We start from the raw sequence: 6,000 nt of genomic DNA, 5'->3' as shown, positions 1-6,000 counted from the left end.
TTTCGCTCCTATCCAGAATCATCCTTGCAATCCTTTCCTCTACATCTCTGGAACTTTTCAGAGGCCTATAGAACACCCCTAACAGGGTGACCTCTCCTTTCATGTTTCTAACCTCAGCCCATACTACCTCAGTAGACGAGTCCTCATCAAACGTCCTTTCTGCCACCGTAATACTGTCCTTGACTAACAATTCCACCCCTCCCCCTCTTTTGCCACCTTCCCTGAGCTTACTGAAATATCTAAACCCCGGCATCTGCAACAACCATTCCAGTCCCTGCTCTATCCATGTCTCCGAAATGGCCGCAACATCGAAGTCCCAGGTACCAACCCATGCCGCAAGTTCACCCACCTTATTCCGGATGCTCCTGGCATTGAAGAAGGCATACTTTAAACCACCTTCTTGCCTGCCGGCACACTCCTGCAACTTTGAAACCTTACTCATGACCTCACTACTCTCAACCTCCTGTATACTGGAGCTACATTTCAGGTTCCCAAGCCCCTGCTTGGTTTAAACCCTCCCGAAGAGCATTAGCAAATTTCCCCCTCAGGATATTGGTACCCCTCTGGTCCAGGTGTAGACCATCCCATTTGTAGAGGTCCCACCGACCCCAGAATGAGCCCCAATTATCCAGAAATCTGAAACCCTCTCTCCTGCACCATCCCTGTAGCCACGTGTTCAAACTCCTCTCTTTCCCTATTCCTTGTCTTGCTATCACGTGGCACGGGTAACAACCCAGAGATAATAACTCTGTTTGTCCTAGAACTAAGTTTCCACCCTAGCTCCCTGAATTCCTGCCTTACATCCCTATCACTTTTCCTACCTATGTCGTTGGTACCTATGTGGACCACGACTTGGGGCTGCTCCCCCTTAAGGATCCCGAAAACACGATCCGAGACATCACGCACCCTGGCACCTGGGAGGCAACACACCAACCGCGAGTTTCTCTCGTTCCCACAGAATCTCCTATCTATCCCCCTAACTATGGAGTCTCCAATGACTAATGCTCTACTGCTCTCCCCCCTTCCCTTCTGAGCAACAGGGACAGACTCTGTGCCAGAGACCTGTACCCCATGGCTTACCCCTGGTAAGTCGTTCCCCCCAACAGTATCCAAAGCGGTATACTTGTTACTGAGGGGAACGACCACAGGGGATCCCTGTACTGACTGCTTCCTCCCAGCCCCTCTCACCGTCACCCATCTATCTTTATTCTTTGGAGTAACTACATCCCTGAAGCTTCTATCTATGACCACCTCTGACTCCCGAATGATCCGAAGTTCATCCAGCTCCAGTTCACTAACGTGGTTTCTGAGGAGCTGGAGATGGGTGCACTTCCCACAGATGAAATCAGCAGGGACACTGACGGCATCCCTCACTTCAAACATTCTGCAGGAGGAACATTGCACTACCTTCCCTGCCATTCCCTCTAGATAAAAAAAGAAAAAGAAAGAAAGAGCTTACCTGTTATTCACTCCCCTTCTCAGCAAGCACTCACTCAGCAACCTCTGCGCCCTGCACGATAACACCTGAGGGAAAATAAAAGAAAAACGACTTACCAGTCAGCAGCCAATCCCTTACCTGCAGCTGTGACATCACGGTTCAACTTCTTCTCTACTTCTACCTGCCCTCGAGCCTTCCTCTTGATCTTTACAGCGGTTGGTTTTTTTTGGCTAGAGGAGGGGATAGGGAGGGAAACACTGAAGAAGTGTTTCGGGTTTAAGTGTCACTTGACAACAGCTCCTCCACAACCCACCTTCAAGTTAGGGTGACCACAACGGAGGTATGCAAATTTCCCCCGCAACTGCCAATCAGCAGCTCTGCTCTACTGCCCTCTGCTGGATGCTTGTCTTCACTTGCACAGCTAGGTCTCTTGCTCAGGTACACCTTCAAGTTAGGGTGACCACAATGGAGGTATGCAAATTTCCCCCGCAACAGCCAATCAACAGCTCCGCTCTACTGCCCTCTGCTGGATGATTGTCTTCACTTGAACAGCAGGGGTCTCATTGCTCAGGTACACCTTCAAGTTAGGGTGACCACAACGGAGGTATGCAAATTTCCCCCACAACAGCCAATCAGCAGCTCCGCTCTACTACCCTCTGCTGGATGTTTGTCTTCACTTGACCAGCTTGGGTCTCTTGCTCAGGTACACCTTCAAGTTAGGGTGACCACACCGGAGGTATGCAAATTACCCCCACAACAGCCATTCAGCAGCTCTGCTCTACTGCCCTCTGCTGGAAGATTTATGTCAGATAGAATTGCCACATCAGTTTGTATAGGTGAAAGATGTACACACATGCAAAAAATAATCGGAAAAGAATGCACTTGTATACAAAAACAAAAGAATTAGGAACAGGAGTAGACCATTCAATCCCTCAGGCCGGTTCCACCATTCCATAAGACCATGGCTTATGAAAATGAAAAATTAAATGAAAATTGCTTATTGTCACAAGTAGGCTTCAAATGAAGTTACTGTGAAAAGCCCCTAGTCGCCACATTCCAACACCTGTTCGGGGAGGCTGTTACGGGAATTGAACCGTGCTGCTGGCTTGCCTTGGTCTGCTTTCAAAGCCAACGATTTAGCCCTGTGCTATCTGATTGTTGCTGTAATAAGTTCGCCAATGCCAGTCTTCTAACAATAGCTCTCTTTATTAATGTAACAAAAGGGCCGCTGCCATGGCAGACAACATTTGTGTCCAAGGCCACAGACCTATGGAGATACAAGTCCAGGTCGGAACTGTGGATTTAAACTCCCGCCATGGATCCCCTATCGGGCAAGCCTCCGCCCACTCAGTCGGGACATTCACATTCCACTAAGCCCATGGGAAGATCTATTGACGATTCCCCCGTGTTTTCTGTGGTCACCATAACATCCCTCCCTCCTTACGTCCGTTCCCCCCCCCCCCCCCCCCCCCACCGCCACCGCCCAAAGTACTCCTGCGCTGAAGAGATCTCTTCCGCCCATTCATAATTGGCCTGAAGTCCGATAAGGGTGGAATGGGATCTGGAGGTGTGAACCGGATTGGTGATCTTTGCTTCTGGAGGGAGCACCGAAGAGTTACCAATGTGGATTCCTCCTCTGCTACAGTCGGAACATCTGATTCCTCTGCTTCCATCTCGGAACCTGAGTCCTCATTATCAGAGGAGCCGGACACAGAGTTCTTCATGGGCAGCAGCCCAGCACTGACGGCAGCCACCTCTGGGGCCGGTGGTGAGGCTTGTACGGGAGTTGACTCCCTACTGCTAAGCTGATCCAGGTTTTCTCAAGATCTTAGCCTGGGCCTTCACTATGTCAGGTGTGGGTCCAGTTTTCTCCAATATGACTCCAGGGATTCAACTGGACCAATCTCCAAGGTTCCTTACATAGACTAGGTCACCTGTCTTGAATATTCTTTCAGATCTCACAGAATAATACTTTATTTTCTGATTCTCTTGGTGGAACTCCACCCTCCCCATCAGATTTGGGAACAGTAGGTTTAATTTCATGTAAAGCCGCCACCCCAGTATCAGTTCCGCTGGGGTGATTCCTGTCGTAGTGTGAGGCGTGGTCCTATAATTGAATAAAAATCAAGTCAACCTGGTCTCCATGAATTCTGCCGGTTGTTTCTTCATGCCGATTTTAAAGGTCTGCACCGCCCGTTCCGCCAGTCCATTGGATGACGGGTGATATGGGTTGACAGTAATGCCGGGTTTGGTCCAAGGGGTGGAGGATGATGACAACCTGCGCTTCGATGACCTCTGGTGCTCCACATTGTTTGATAACGTCTGAGTCCTGCCCACGTCCACCCATAACGCCCTCCCATTCCCCCTCACTCTGTGGCCAGCCCAGACCAGCCCATCCCTCACACCCATCTGACAGAGCACCGAGGCAGGTTATAACAGTGTGACAGGTATTTAATGTGACAATGTATATATATGTTTGTGCCCCAGCCCTTATAACTAAACTGTGTCCTGCACCCTTGCCAACTTAACTAGTGTCTAACTTTCTGGCCTTTACGGGCCCTAATGCTATGTATTGGTGGATCCCCAGACAGTACAGGGAGTGGAGGCGGCCTACTATGATTCCCGTCCTGCGAACTGGGTCCCTGTTGGCGGGTGTCGTCTGGGGTGTCCAGGCCTAGATGGGCCTGGCTGCTGCTCAGGTGTCCCACGTGATGTGGTGTCGCCCTGTTCTGCCCGTTGCCCAGCAGGTGCACCAGGGACAGGAGGGGGGGGGGGGAGGGCGGGGGAGTCCGTGGTGCAGCAATGTTCCGACCCCTCTCCTGCGTGACTCACCAGCACGGGCCCCATCACCCCCTCCTCCCTCGGAATGCCCGATGGCTCCCGGGCTACTCCATGGGACGGGGTGCGAGCAGAGCTAACCCCTAAGGCTCCCCACCACCTGGTGCTGCCAGTCCTGGAGGCCCGCTCTGGAGTCAACCAGGGTCTGCATGCTCGCGGTCAAGGAGCACAGGGAGTGGACCAGGGACTGCCCAACATCACCCATTGACTGTGCCATCACCTTCTGGATTTGTGTCACATCAGCCAGTGATGGTGCCATCACCCTCTGGGATTGGGCCACCCCCCCCCCCCCCCCCCCCCCCCCACTGTGTCTGCGCCACCTCGGCCAGCACCTGGGCAATGCCGGCGACTTTCCGAGCCATGGTGTATATGACAGCAACCCTGTCCTGGGCCTCGGCCAGCAACTGCATGGACTGCCCCAGGCCTTGGACATGCTGATCCATAGCCACAACTCTCGCCCCCCAATGCCTCCCCCGCGGTCGCCACCCGTGCGGTATTGGCCTGGGTGGCACGCATGGTCAGCCCCACCTACTGCTCCTACACGAGGTTGGACTCCTCCACCAGCGCCTGCAGGTACTGGACACTCGTCGACAATCCCTCATGTTGCCCCAGGCTCTGCGGCTGCATCTCCACAATCGATGGGACTGCCTATTCCAGACTTCCGAGACCAATCTGGATGGCAGCTAGTTCCTGGGATAGGCCTGGGTGGGGTGAGGGTTGATCGGGGGGGTGAGGGTGATGTAGGGGTGAGAGTGGGGATGAGGGTGGTGTGGGGGTGAGCATGAGGGTGGTGTGGGGGTGAGGGTGTGGGTCAGGGTGTGGGTGGTGTGGGGGTGTTGTTGGGGGGGGGTTGACACGCATGTCACGGGGAACCGCAACTCAGCAGGGTCTCACTTCCTCGTCCGCGGCCAAACTCCAGCCTGCCGAACTCCCTTTCCTCCAGGCCACTGACCACGTCCAGGGTCCTCTGCTCTTCCATGGTGAGGGGCCGCAGGTCCTGCGGTCACCCTCCAGTCTTCTCTCCCCCCCGGTGGTTATGGGCAGCATTCTCCTGCCAAATCACAGCTACTACTCACCATCATGAAGCACAAAGGTCTGCTTTGTTGCAGAAGACTTCCTTTCGGAATAACGCCTGCTCCTGTTCTTTTTCAAAGATCCATGGGTCAAATTCTAAGTGGGCTGAATGTTATTTAGATGACATACTCATCACCGGTTTGAGTGAACAGGAACAGTTGACCAATTTGAAGGTATCCTGAAGCAGTCACAGAGCCACAACCTGAGAGTTAAAAAGGAAAAGTGCAATTTTTTAAGTAATCTATAAATTACCTTAGACATATCATCGACAAAGGTGACTTCAAAAGCAGGAAATGTCAGCAATCTTTGAAGCACCATGCCCTCAAAATGTGACACAATTAAGGTTGTTTTGAGGATTGATCAATTATCAAGGCAGGTTTGTGCCGAACTTAGCAGCACGGCCTTTACTCACTTTGCTACGTGTCAAACAGGCATGGCTTTGATCAGAAAAATGCGAAAATGCAGACAGTGAAGTGAAAGAAGCTTTACAGAAGTCAGAGCTGTTGGTTCCTTATAATCCAAAACTAAAGTTGCAGTCAGCTTGCTATGCCTCACCCGATGGAGTTGGTTCAGTTGTCTCGCACATTATGCCTTCAGGAGAGGAACAGCCAATGGCATCTGCTTCATGCACTGTTACTAGCACAGAAATA

This window comes from Scyliorhinus torazame, chromosome 12, assembly GCF_047496885.1.
Source record: "Scyliorhinus torazame isolate Kashiwa2021f chromosome 12, sScyTor2.1, whole genome shotgun sequence".
NCBI lineage: Eukaryota > Metazoa > Chordata > Chondrichthyes > Carcharhiniformes > Scyliorhinidae > Scyliorhinus > Scyliorhinus torazame.
Note: the sequence above shows the minus strand (reverse complement) of the source record.